Source organism: Maniola jurtina, chromosome 4 (assembly GCF_905333055.1).
Source record: "Maniola jurtina chromosome 4, ilManJurt1.1, whole genome shotgun sequence".
NCBI lineage: Eukaryota > Metazoa > Arthropoda > Insecta > Lepidoptera > Nymphalidae > Maniola > Maniola jurtina.
Genome location: NC_060032.1, coordinates 8,845,796 through 8,860,959, shown reverse-complemented (window position 1 = coordinate 8,860,959; position 15,164 = coordinate 8,845,796). Strand labels below are relative to the sequence as shown.

General features: G+C 33.3%; 1 long non-coding RNA gene across 1 annotated transcript; it reads right to left on the bottom strand.

Annotated features, from left to right (window-relative positions):
* Nucleotides 1-620: 620 nt before the first annotated feature.
* LOC123864500 lies at nt 621-14,588 on the bottom strand. Its single transcript, XR_006795796.1, has 3 exons — nt 14,578-14,588; nt 9,054-9,055; nt 621-770 (listed from the first exon to the last, which is right to left on the bottom strand). It is a non-coding gene; the product is annotated as an uncharacterized LOC123864500 (long non-coding RNA).
* Nucleotides 14,589-15,164: the final 576 nt, after the last annotated feature.

Sequence of the window (15,164 nt, the reverse complement as noted above, 5' to 3'; positions counted from 1 at the left end):
CCTAATTATTTTGCGAAATTTAATAATCAGTGACTAATTTGTTTGACCGTAAGCAAACGAAATGCTTAAGCAATCGCAGTCCGCAGCATTGAGCTAAAGTGCCGTGAAATAATATCTTGGTTTTAAATTTTCAATTGTAATACGATATTCCTATTGATTCTGAAGAAATTCAAGACCCATTGATTTAAATCTATCAATTCTGCGGTTTACTGGATAAGTGATGATGAATGAAATATTACGATCTTGGTTAATTATGTAATGTAATATTATAAAATTAGTTTTTAAATTGTACGGTCTGCGGCAGCTGAACTTCCAAATTGTATTTTTCACTGAATTAGAAAACAAATGACATTAACTTTCAATAATTTTATTTTTTAATAATAATAGGGTATTTTACTCCAATTTTTTTATTGCTTTATTATAAACTAGGATAAAAATAATGACGCAAACTGAAAAAACTAATTAAATCGATCAAATAACAAAAAAGTTATAAGTATTTAAATATTTCAGATTAGACAGAGATAGCGATAATAGCATTTTGACGTCACTCCGTCACTAATGCCATAGTAGCTTCGTACGGTTTCATACAAATTTTCGTTTTGCGAGAAAGGGACAGAAGACCCTCCCACTCCAAAATTAAAATGCCTGTAACTTTGTAAATTTTTGTTGGATTTTAATATTTTTTTCAGCGTACGTCATTATTTTTATCCTAGTTTATAATAAAGTAATAAAATTTATCAAATTCGAAAGTAGTAAAATACCCAATTATTCTTTGAAATTGATTGTATGAAACTTATAACTAACTTGCACAGATTTTGTTGTGTTGTTTAAATTACGGTAAGTATATTTTATAAATGAAAACTTTTATGAAATAATATTTTCAAAATTGAATTTATCAAAATGTTACCAAAAATCTAGTAAACCTAGCTCATTTCGACTTTCGTAGGTATAATTTTGCCTAATCGCAGTCAAGTTCAAGGATTTCCAAGTGTGACATTCTATTGACACAGCATTTTATGTATATTTTCCTATTGTTCATTTATCAAACTTCCTTTTGATTAAAACGAGCGGAGTCGGTTAAGAGGTCATCCGTTAAATGAAGTCAGTCATGCGTACGATTCTGGAAATCTTGTAATTAGGGAAAATCTTATTGACTGATTACAATACTATTAAGGAAAAGTTAGCAGCTGTTGCTTAATATCTTTAAATCTTGTAATACTCTCAATCAATTTAAGAAAACCAAAAGCCACTGATACAACTCTATACGAGTATATATCTACTTTGTTTATGCGATACACAATTCCTTCCCGTTTCTCTAGATTCTATAGTAATTTTGGAAACTTTAAAAGTGCATAAAAAACTAAAAAATAAAAATGTGAAGTTAAAAAGGTATTGTACCCGTTATCAACATTATAATAGGTATGTCGTTAAACCAGAAAATAAGCTTAAAATCATTACTTTAGGACATGAAAATGAAAAAATTAAATCTTTGAATGAAAAATTAAAAAAATGCATTCATGCCATGATTTACAATCATGCTACTGAAGTATTCGACTAAGGTAACAAATGGCATTTAAGACAAATCAAGACTATACCACCACCCTTTACAGTTTTACGATATATCGTAAAACTTACGATATATCGTAAAACTGTGACTATACAATATTACATATAATATTACAACCACTCATCTACTACTTACTCTATCTTTTAGGACAAAATAGATATAGGTAGGTACTTATAATGTATTCATTCGGTATCAAAGACTGCATCATAGCTTCTCATCAGGTATGACTGTCGTGACCTTCTTTTTTCTACTCAGCGGTTCATTACCTACACTATATTATATACTTATCATCATCATCATCATCATCTCAACCAACCGCCGGTCAAGTGCGTATTGGTAGACTTCACGAACTACCAAGATTAAGAACATTAAAGGGAATTCTTAGGAATTTTTCCTTTACCACCAAAGCAATGATATTTAAATACTTAAAACGCATATAACTCCCCAAAAAAGGTGCATGCTTGGGATCGAATCGCGGAGTCCTCGAAAAGGAGACTGTCTTACCCACTAGGCTATCGCCACCGCAACCATATATACCTACATAATATGTATTACTAGCTGATGCCCGCGACTTCGTTCGCGTGGATGTAGGTTTTTCAAAAATCCCGTGGAAACTCTTTGATTTTCCGGGATAAAAAGTAGCCTATGTGCTAATCCAGGGTATAATCTATCTCCACTCCAAATTTCAGCCCAATCCGTCCAGTAGTTTTTGCGTGAAGGAGTAACAAACATACACACACACACACACTTATACAAACTTTCGCCTTTATAATATTAGTGTGATTATTAGTAGATGTTAAATATTACTGCACTTCCGTTTCCAGAATTTATGGTAATTTTACAATCCAAGATTCTTGCAGTCACTACCTATCGGGCATATTAAACAGCACGCATCTCTAGATGACATGTCGCGTACATACATGCAGATTCGCATCTCGTCGCATCTCATGAGTGACCCTCGCCACTTTCCTACTTCCGTAGGCTCACCAACAGGCAATACTAATGATTAAATCGCAAGACGGCAATTGAGCCAACAGCATTATCTAGCAAAGTCATCGTATAAGTAATTAATAGCTACGAATACAAAGGAAACATCAGATTGTGATTTTTATTTGCCTGTCAGTTGTTGCTATTCTTACATGAGCTACCATGGTTAATGATTTCTGATGTGTTTTTTTATGTTTAATTTTTTCCATACTATTTATACCTATACCTACCGGTAAAATAAAAGAGATCTTATTCATAGTATAATTACATTTATTTTGGTCAAGAACTATTATTATGTACATAAATTAGAACTCGTTTTCAATGAAATGTGCCCATGTAAATATTGTTGATGTTATTTGTTGCCGAATTAGGTAGGCAAAAATCAATTGCGCTCTACAATAGGCTTTGCAATATATTAGGTGCATTCCTAGAAACCTTTTTTGGAATAGATATTTTACTACACAATATTATATACTTACTAGTGAATCTAAACTGCAATAATATTTCAACACTCGCAGATGTTCAGTCAGTGAGTCATAAAAATTAATGAACTGTAGGTATCCTTACATTTTGTTTTATTTATCGTCTTAAGTTACTGTACGCTTAATAAATTTTATATTCCCACAAGATCTCGTTTAATTTTAAGAATAATTCATCATTAATACAAAATCATACATAATGCCGTCACGTTTGTAGAGAAAAAATACCTAGCAAGTTTCCTCTTAGTATTTACGTCAATGACATTTGTATTATGTGGATGACTCATAATTTAACAAGTGACCAAGTGCAAAAGTACGTAGAGATAGATGATAATTGTTTTGTTTATTAATCTAAACGACATAAGTTTAAGTAAATAAAGCTGAGTTTGTTGTGAGCTCTTCTCAGATCTGGGCGCGTTTGGAACCCTTGTAGCTTTAGTTTTAAGTTTACGTAGTTAATTATTAACACCACTATCAACATAAAAATCGAACAATTCTGACCATCAAAGGAGTACAATTAGTACCTATTTTGAATAAATATTTGACTTTGACTAAACTGGTATCTCTAAAACGAACTTTAACTCTTATAAATTATTTTTACTTACTAAAAGATCAAAAAAAAATTAAGTTTGTTTGCTTCCAAAGTTTAATAGCATAGATTAATCAATAATATTACTTAGATAATTACTAACAGGTCCTAATGGAATTGATTCAAGTTGGGTCAATATTGGAAACTTTTCAAGCTTTCTCTGTTCTGAATATTTTCTACCATTTGACGCTTCAGTTGCAAACAAAATTGGCTTAGATAGAAAACAATATGTAACTATTTTGAAATTTATTCATAGACGCATCCTCGTATCTAATACACAATCAAAATATAATACACGTTTTCTGTGTAAGTATTTCCTAATTTTATTGTAAACTTCGAAACTGTAACAATGCATATTAAGAGCCCCACTCCACTGGTTTGTTTGTTTTATTATATTACACTTATTGCTATGCGTAACGATGCTATCAGGTACATTTAGCTTTATCACTATAAATAGAAAAACATTTTGTTGGTACTGTATTGAAACAGTCACATTATGTATAAGTATTTAAGTTATGTTATGAATCGTAGGAATCACTAAAATAATTGAAATATTTTAACGATGATCAATTTGCTTTATTTGTGTTAGCAGTTAGCACCTTACGTCAAGCGGTAGGGGCAAAAACCAAGAGCAATTACACCGGTTATACCAGTTTAAAATATTCGACATGTATTCTCAATATCATGAATGACGCTATTTTCAAATACATTTGCTATAACATGCCAACAATATTACACAAACGCAGACGTCTAAGATCAGTTCTTTATCAGTAAGATAAGGTTTAATGGTGTTATCCGCTAAAGTATCTTTGAGGACAACATCGTACTTAGGTAGAAACATTTTCTTTTGTTGGTAATTATTATATTGAAAACAAAAATCTTCCTGCTAAGTATATTTCTGTATATACACCACATAAAAAGAGTGGCGGGAAGCGGCAAATAGTGCAGTGTGGTGGTACTCATTAGGGAAGGTCTATACCCACCTATATGTTTAACAGTGGACTTCTGGAGGTTGATATACTGATGATAGTATTAGGATGAAGTATATTTAAGGTCTTAACTTTTTAAAGCCTTTAAAGTTAAAAAACGTGAGACGAGCGTTGCCGTTTTGCAATTAATGATGGACAGCCAAACGGTAGAGCCATGAGTGTAAAAACTTCTCCCCAGTGTTGGCAGATTAAATTAAACTACGGATTGCAGTGTCATATTATTATTTCACGTAGGTACACTCACAGGGCACAGCTTTGAGGAGACATTCATAAATATACCTTAACACTCTAATTGCATATATTTACAAGTTTAATTATTATGACTAGATTAGATAGAGACGGTAAATAATATAAAATAACAAGTTAAGAATAGGCAATGCAGTCATCTATTTGTATCGTGTCTAACAAGCTTATACTGAGGTTGCATGTTATACGGCCTACATGGATTTTATGGATATTAATCAACTTTTGTAGAAGGCAGGTAGTGCAGGGATACCTATTTAGACTTTTGTATCTTGTTTTACTTGGCGTTTTAATTACAACATGATTGTTTATTCATCATCATCATCATCATCAATCTATCGCTGACTCGCCACTGTGCACAGGTCTCTTCATAGATTTAGAAGCGTTTAGGCCACGGTCCACCACCTTGAGTAAGTGTGCATTGGCAGACTTCACACACCTTGTTACGGAGAAGTCTCAGGCGTGCAGATTTCTTCACGCAGTTTTCCTTCACCATTAAAGCAAGTGAAATCTAACTAAGTACTTAAAACATTTGGTCAGAGTTATTTGAACTCCGAATAGTTAGAAGTTTGTGCCCGATTTTCATTCATCATCATCATCAGCCTGTGGACGTCCACCGTTGGACATAGGCCTTCCCTATAGAGAGCCAGCACACCCAGTCCTCAGCCTTCCTCATCCTGCCACTTCCTGCCAGCCGCTTTAAATCGTCTGCCCATCGTGCTGGAGGGTTCATTAATAGTTGCAAAATTATTTTGTAAATTTTCCTTACTGGATGAAAGTATCGGCACAAGTAGTAGGTACCTACTAACTCATTACATGAGCTCTATAGTTCACTCTGTCTATAGTAAATAAGTACAATATTTGGATATAAGTAATGCATTCTTCTTTACAATGAGCTCCCTTTGTTATTGACGATATTTATTTGTCCACCATAAAAGCCGCCAGTGTTCAGAGCCTATTTATTGTTTACTCTTAAATAATTCATCTGATAACGATGATACATCGTGCCACAATTATTATTCGAGGCGTGTTATACAGGGGACTGACCAGTGTATCTAGCATTAATATTACCAGATGACAATCGCAAATACCATACGTGTGTTAACTGAACAGTTTATTATTCCACATACAGCGGCTAAGAACTGTACCCACATACGAAGTTTACGTGATTTTATACTAAGTAATTGCATTGAAACATCTACTAATAAATAACAAAAGTTTTAAAGAAAAGTTAAAAAATATTGAAAGTAATTAATGAACTAGCTTTATTTTCATCTTGAGACAGCAAATCTAAGTACTGACCTAAAGCTTCAACTTCTTATATAAAATACCAGCTTTTATATCAACCAGTTTTATAGTATAATATATAGTGCTCGGCATTATATAGCTATCTTAGCCTACCCATGAGCGGTAGAATTTTCAGAATCGGATGAATTCGTTCCAGAGATTATTCCTGGCATCAAAACTTACCAACTTAACCTCTTTATGAAATTAGTTTAGATAGATTTTTAATTATTTTTGTTTGCAGGGATATAATTATTCTCATACAAATATCAAGTCACAAGTCTAAACTTAACTGGTAATCCAAAAAATTCCAAGTTTTATAAAATCTATTTACGGACTAATCTAACAAAAAAATCCAACTTCAAATACGTTTTTACCATGATATAAAAACCCGAATTTTCCATAATACAGCAACGTAACGTAAACAAGACGTAAGATAGGTACAATAAAAACTTTTCATTACTGATTGGGGAGTGCACTGCTTATCTATCAGCTGAAGGATACCTAGATACTGAAAGCGATATGATATGAAAAGAATGTTATCTACTTGCCTGTTCAAATCCCGATTTCACACAATCCGTACTACTTGAAACATTAGTTTGTTTCACTAGTGCGATGGTCAAACAAAGTCAACATTCACAGGGCACTACAGTCACCAAGTTCCACGGGATGGGAGGATCACTTTTTTCTTTGCAATTACACGAATTTTCAAAGAAAATGTGTGTTTCGCGTGTTTTGAGCGATCGTTGTGCCTTACGCGGCACGACCTATCGCTCGCGCGGTTTAGAGCGAATGTACGGCGCGCGAACCGATTCTCGTTTATAAACTACGGCGGGTGCACTTTGTATGGAAGCCTCCGCCCGCCCCTTTTCCCAACTGAACTTAATTTTGCTGAAAAGCTCGCATGAAATGTTGGTATGAACTTTGTTGCGAAACATTTGATTATTTGTCGCTAATCGCTTTCTAATCGGAATTTTAGCGTCATAATCAATTAAAGCTCCGTTTAATTCTTGTAATGGTGTAGATACTTGTAATGTTTCAATGCCAATAGTACGCAATTGAAACTTTAAATTAAGAGTCCCATTGATGACGATGGTGGATGCAATATTACAGTTCATTACGATTTTAGTTTACCGCTAAGGTTGCGATAAATTAGAATACAATTTAAATTGCAGTTATAAAAACTCGTGAGGTGATTGAACCCGCGTACTTTTATTTGTTAGATCTCTTTTAAAAATTTCAGGGACAAATGGTAGTACAGTTTCACGAGGTACATTTGTCTTCATTAGTCAGTGATTCACGAAGCCAATATTTTATACTACAACTCCTATTCTAATTCCTGCAAAATTTCTATAAAACACCGCATAAATATATTCAAAAAATATGTCAAGATGCAATTCTGCATCGTGGAGGTGTTAGAGTATCTTCTAGAAGATTTGTGTGGTGTTGTGTGTTGGTGGTGTGTATTGCTTGCTGTTCCTAACATAGGCAACATAACAACATAGGCAAATTGTTATTCTGATGAAATAATTTATAGTTGTCTAAATAAGTAACTAATATAAAATTCTATGGGTTCCATGCTCGGTATTTTTCGGACATTTTGCACGATAAATCAAAAACTATTATGCATAAAATATAAAAAAAATCTATTTTAGAATGTACAGGTACATACATTTCATATGATATTCCACTTGGCATAGTTATCTTACTTTGAGAATTGAAAATACTAATTAATTATTTTTTCAAGAACATATTTTAATTATTTCTTTGTGATGTAACCACAAATTCACGGTTTTCGGATTATTTCCTTTACTTATGCTATAAGACCTACCTACTGCCAAATTTCATGATTTTAGGACAGACGGACAGACAGACAGGCAACAAAGTGATTATAAGAGTTCCGTTTATCCTTTTGAGGTAACCCTAAAAACAATTTTTAGCTCTTCAAGTGAAAGCTATCTCTGAACTAAACTTAGTCAAAATTGAAAAGACCAACAAGTACACATTTGCATTTTTAAAATTAGTATGGATTTACTTTATATGACATATCCATTTTTTATCGCATTCCGATGATAATACTATTCCCACCTACTTTAGGTTTTGGCGATTTCTTGTAGTCAAAATAGTGGAAAATATTATAAAGTACTTATCGATCCAGTGTGTATAACTTAAAATTTAAAAAACCCCCGACACAAAAACCTCTATAAGAAAATTAGAAAAGAGCTGATAACACTCAAACGGCTGAACCAATTTTCTTCGATTATAGCTAAGAACACTCTCGATCAGACCACCTTTTAAACAAAAAAAAAAACAAAATTAAAATCGGTCCATTCGTTTAGGAGCTACGATGCCACAGACAGATATACAGATACACACATCAAACTTATAACACCCCTTTTTTTGCGTCGAGGGTTAAAAATTAGGTAGGTAGGACACGGTTAGTTTGAACTTTGAAGTGGTTGATTCATCAAAATGTATGTAGGTGTTTTATTGAATTTAAATCTTTACCACAAATCTATAAAGCATTTCCTTAAACTTTTACCAAGTATCATTTAGGTACCCATTGTGCATTCTCACTACCTAACTCGACGAAAGAATGATTTCATATTAAGTATTATATCAATACTATACTGTACTTATCGGAACAAAGGATCTGTGGTAAAATATTGATAGTGTAAACACACACCTACGACAAGAAAATGCTCATACCTATTGTATTAGGTAGGTACATCAAATTGTGTGTTTGAAAAACATACCTACAGAAATTATATTTAGCCATCTTTAGCTAACTTCCGGATATTTCAAACGCAACGGAACTAGTACTCCAATGCCATGCCCCTATGGTTGTTGAAATGTGTCATGAAAATAATATATGCGTGAAATCCATAAGTAAAGTGACTACTACGTACTGAAACTACTAAGCAATAATGAAAGCAGGAACTTTGCCATTCAAGATTCAAGATTCAAGAGTTTTTTATTTGCTGAAACATTTTTTACAGTAAGATCTTATTAAGTAGTACTACAAGTACATATTGTCCAGTAGAAATGTTTCACCTTATATAATCAGGCATGCAAAACTGTTCTTTGAATTCATTAAACTAAATTACATTATTACATTAAATATATCACATGTCAAATTATAATTATTACCTTATTATTATTTTAGTAAGTCAACCAATAAATAATATTATAGCAAATAGTATAATCACATCAAGTCAATAAATACAATATCAAATAGGTAACTAAGATATTTTAAAATTATAATTTTATTCATTCTTTATAATCAAAAAAATCATTTACAGTGTAGAATGTTTTCGCGCTGAGCCATTCATACAATTTTCTTTTAAATGGTCCCAGAGGTAATGATTTGATGTGATTTGGCAATTTATTGAAAACTTTAATGCACATTCCAGTGAAATTTTTTGTATACATTGCCGTTCTAGGGACACAATTCAAAACCAACCTATTAGGATTCCTCGTAGGATAAGAGCGAACATTATACGCTTTAGTGAAAAGATCATTATGCTTCTTAATAAAGACACAAATATCAAATAAATATAAACATGGCAGAGTTAACAAATCAAGTTTTTGAAAAGTGGTTTGCAGCTATCTATTGGTGCGGCACCACACATTGCTCGGACGCATTTCTTTTGGGCAATGAATGCTCTATTAATGTAACTCCCATTACCCCAGAACATCAGACCATATCTAAGACTAGAGGCCACGTACGCATGATACACTTCCAGCCTAGTTTTCATATCTACTATGTTCCTTAGCCGTCGCAGGACAAAACAAAACTTATTGACCCTTTCAGCAACCTTACCGATCTGCTCATTCCATGTTAGATTTGTATCCACGTATATTCCTAAAAACTTGATTACGTTCACTGATTCTAAATTAATGTCATCATAATGTATGTCTAATAAGGCGGGTAGATTTTTATTAAATTGAACATATTTGGTTTTGGATAAGTTTATTTGAAGATTATTAGTGTCAAGCCAATTTATAATTGATTTAATTGTCAAATTAATTTCATTCTCATGGAATTTGACACCAGAAATATTTTCGGTGGATACGACTATTGCGAAATCATCAGCGAATAATACTGTTTTATATATTGTGGCTTCAGTGATGTCATTGATGTAGAGAAGAAAAAGAAAGGGGCCTAATATGCTCCCTTGCGGAACCCCAAAGTTATTGTGCTTGAATTCTGATTGGAATTCTTTAAGTTCCCTGTCGACAATCCTTTTAATTATAACTGATTGTGTACGATTGGATAGGTAAGATTCAATCCATTGAAGCACCAGTCCTCTTATACCTACATTTTCCAACTTTGACAGTAAGATGTCATGACTCACAAAATCAAAGGCCTTAGATAAATCAAAAAATAGGCCTGATGTGAACTTTTTTAAATCTACTTTTTTAAGGACTTCACTTATTAAAGAGAAAATTGCAAGCGTTGTGGATTTATCTTTTTGGAACCCGTACTGTTGTGGTCTTATTATGTTGAATTTATTACAAAAACAGAGTAATCGCTTTAGCATACATTTCTCTAATATTTTTGAGAAGATAGGGATAAGGGTAATAGGTCTATAATTTCCTATGTCTTTATGATTTCCTTTTTTGTATATAGGTTTGATAATGGATAGTTTTAGAATATCTGGAAAACATCCAGATTCGTATGATAAATTTATCAAGTGAGTTAAAACCGGGACAATGTAATTTTTTGAAGCTTTTACTATTTTAGTGCTTATTTCGTCGTACCCTTCTGCTGTAGTATTTTTTAGTGATAGTATTTCCTTTTCTACTTCACTGTAAGTCATTGGCTCTATGTACATAGATTGAGCTATACTATTAAGTTTACTAGGCATAAAGTTATTGGATTTATCTGATTTAATATTTGTCAATTCTATAAAGTAGTCGTTAAATGTTTGTGCTATTTTCATAGGTTCGTTAATAATTTCTTTTTTACTCATAATACTGTCAATAAAATCATAATTCTTAGTGTTTGTTACTTCATCTTTAACAATATTCCAAGACGTTTTACACTTGTTTTTACTGTTATGTATTCTTCGTCTATTTGTCAGCTGTTGTGCATTATAAATACACCTCTTTAAAGTATTCGAAAAAAATTTATACTTATCTTTATATTGCTTATTTTTTCTGTTTTTGTAATATGATAAACGTAACTTTCTTTTAGATTTACAACTAACTCTAAGACCTCGTGTGATCCACTTTTTCTTGTTGTTTGTTGTATCAATTTTGATCCTAATTTTTGGAAAACACAGGTTGTAAAAGAGGCTAAATAGTTCATGAAACTTGTTAAAAGCAATGTTAAAATCAATTTCTTCAAATACTTCAGAAAAGGTAAGATTTTTAATAGAATTGTTGAACTTTTCTACGTTTTCTTTGCTGTAGTTTATATGCGTATATAGTTAGCCATTGTTAACAAGTATTTATTTTTTTGGGAAGAAAAGCATCTAGATGCGATATAGCTTGACGGGAAGCAACTGAAAATGAAAGTTTAGGCTGATGTAGAAGCAATATTTTCAAAACTTTAAGGAGATCGCCAAATTAGTACTAGGTACATAATAAAACTTTAAAAACGCTTATGCAATAACATAGGCTTCACTGTCCGTACTGTATGTAGGCTGTCATTTTCTACTGAAATCAATAAAAAACTTTGCCTTCGAATAGTGAGGTGTATGGGTTCCTCTCAGTAGAATTTGTTTTCCGAACTGGTGGTAAAATCTTGACCTACCCATACGTAACGTTTTTGATAAACGTAAACGTCTACAAAAATATTTGTTAGTTTACTAGAACCATGACATTTGGCATCAAAAATCCGAAAACCGTGAATATATAAATCACAAAAAAAAACTAAACTGTGTTCAGCATAAAATTAATTTACTAAATCAAATGTAGATGGCGCAGACCGTCAATAACTTGCAGTGTTCTACATAAAAGTGTTTAACTATCTTGTACGATGGTACGGAAGCCCTCGTGTGTGAATCCGACTCACAGTTGACCGGTTTGTTTTAATTAAGATTGAATCGTCAGTGTGTAGCCAAATTATAATGGCATGTGGTATAGTAACCTTCATAGGTCTGCGCTATGACGAAGCTATTGTCTGCGGTGAGTAAGGCAGGGTGGCTTCCCTGAACGCGGTGGAGGCATGACTACATGTGACCGAGTTCAAGGCCGCTTTTGTATGCCGTCTGTTAACCCAACAAACATTTGCGCCGCAACCGATGACTGTAATTTTTCTTTCTGACAAATTTATACATGTAGGAAAGCTTTTTAGGGTTTCGTACCTCAAAAGGAAAAACGGAACCCTTATAGGATAACTTTGTTATCTGTCTGTCTGTCCGTCCGTCCGTCGGTCCGCCGTGTCTGTCAAGAAAACCTATAGGGTACTTCCCGTTGACCTATAATCATGAAAAGCAGGTAGATAGGATAGCACAAGTAAAGGAATAAATCCGAAAACCGTGAATTTGTGGTTACATCATTAAAAAAAATTAAAATTTTCAAAGTAAGATAAGTGTACCAAGTGGGGTATCATATGAAAAGGATTTACCTGTATATCCCAAAATAGATTTTTACTTATTTTTATGCATAATAATTTTTGATTTATCGTGCAAAATGTCGGAAAATTACCCGAGCACGGAACCCTCGGTGCGCAAGTCTGACTCGCACTTGACCGGTTTTTTATAGGCATACGTTTTGCACATAAAAAAGCGGTGATAGCTTAGTGGTTAAGACGCCGGCCTCCTCCAGGCACGCATCTGTAACATGTTATATGCATTTTAATATCACTCGCTTTAAGGGTGAAGGGAAACATCGTGAGGAAACCTGCATGCCTGAGAGTTCTCATAAAGTTCTCAAAGGTGGGTGACGTCTGCCAATCCTCAGTCTAAAAATAAGCGTCTCTACCAATAGACAGTAATTAATAAATCCATGCATAATATTATAAATGCGAAAGCGTGTGTTTGTCTGCCCGCTCGCGCTAGCTTTTCACACTGCATCCATTTAACCAATTTTGACGGGTACAGAAATTTGGACATAGACTTCTTATCCCCCAAAATCAAAGAGTTCCCACGGGCTTTTTAAAACCCTAAATCCAGAGATAACCAGAGACAGCTTGCATCCCGTATACAAACACAAGCTACTTTTTATCCCGGAAAACCAAATCTCGGAATGCCTTTCACGTGAAAGAAGTTACGGGCACCATCTAGTATTTAATAACTTTTTGTTCCCTTAGCAATTAATCATTAAATAAAAAAAAAACGACTTTCATTTGAGTCATAGAGTAGGTAGTTAGTAGTTACTTATCTAATTATTTACTTTTACTGCAAGAAAAAAATATGCACCAGTTCAAAGTTCATTTCGAAATTATAGGTTGAAACTTCAGTTACCTAAGCACCATACCTTTATAGGCACATACATACATTAAAGTAGCTCTTATACATTGCCCTCAATGATATTCGTATTCCACTTAATTTACCTACGCAATGGAACTGCTCCATAAAATCAATGGGAAATAACTCAAAATTTTCCGCCAAACTATGAGGTCACAACTCAATATTATGCTCTAGATAATATCATAATAGTTACACTAAAAACACCTCGTGTACGTCTTTGATTTAATTTATTTACTTACCTACGAGGAAATAAGTAACCTATTTTATCATAATAACAGGTACGCGTAATTAATTGTCTATTATGAAAACATGATTTAATTTAATTTTTATAGGGGGTTTTCCTTTCTGGATTCTCTATTACACTTAATATATTATGTTTTTTGCCAAAACAGATTGAAGATAGCCCAGTTAGAGATCATTTTATTATTGGAACAAACTGGGAATCGAGTCTCATGAATGTTCGCCCTAGAAAGGTCGTCCATTGTCTCAACTGACTCAAACTACCCCTACAATATGGAAACGGAACTACATACTACATAATATACCTAATCTCAAGCCAAGGCAATATCATCGTTAAGGGCAAAATTAACATAAGCATCCATTTCAAGTTGATTTGCATCCCAAGGACTTTGTAAGCATAATCATGATGAAAAATATTAAGTTTGCAAGGACGCTACAAGGCATGGTTTTATGTTTATGTACCGAACAATATCATTATGTAGACTTTATGTAGATCTTATATTAGGTAGAGATACGTGTAGGTTTTCATAGACATACTTATATTTGTTTCCGATATTTTAATAAAGCCTAAAACACTACAGAGGCACAGATAATATAGTTTCTAGAATATTATGTTTGCAAAATTTCATGGACTTTGGTTGCTTAATATTCAAATGAGAACGGAGCTAAGATTGTATGGAGTAAGTGACGGAGAGTGCCCTGTTAATACAAAACAATTATTTAATCGTGGTGAGTCCTAAGTGAACCTAGTGTAACACATTATATTTTTTGAAAAAACATGCATCCACACTCCAAAAAAAATTGATAGCCTGTAATGGTTAAGACGTCAATTTTTATTTTAGTAGGCAAGGGATACAACCCCAGGCACGCACCTTTCATTTTTCAGAGTTATGTGCATTTTATCAATGAAATATCACTTGCTTGCGAAGAAAAACGTTGTGAGGAAACCTGCATGCCTGAGCGTTCTCAATAATGTTCTCAAAGGTTTGCGGCACTGGTCCAGCGTGACTAAATATGGCCTAAACCCTTCTTATTCTGAGAGAAGATCCGTGTTCAGTAGTGGACCGGTGCGCGATGGGTTGATCATGGTGATGATAATGATGATAACACTTTAAAAATATGTTTAAAAAAACTTTATAACCAAAAATAAAAATAATATTTTATGAGAGGTCCCGAGTTTGATTCCCAGCAGGAGCAATTTGGGAATATTTAATTTCTAATGGTTTTTAGCCTGATCTAGTAGGAAGCTTCAGTCGTGGCTAGTGATCACCTTACCGGCAAAGCCAAGCAATTTAGTCCTTTGTTTTGTTTGGATTCCATTTTTTTGGAAGATACGATGCCAAAAAAATAGGGCATTGTTTTATG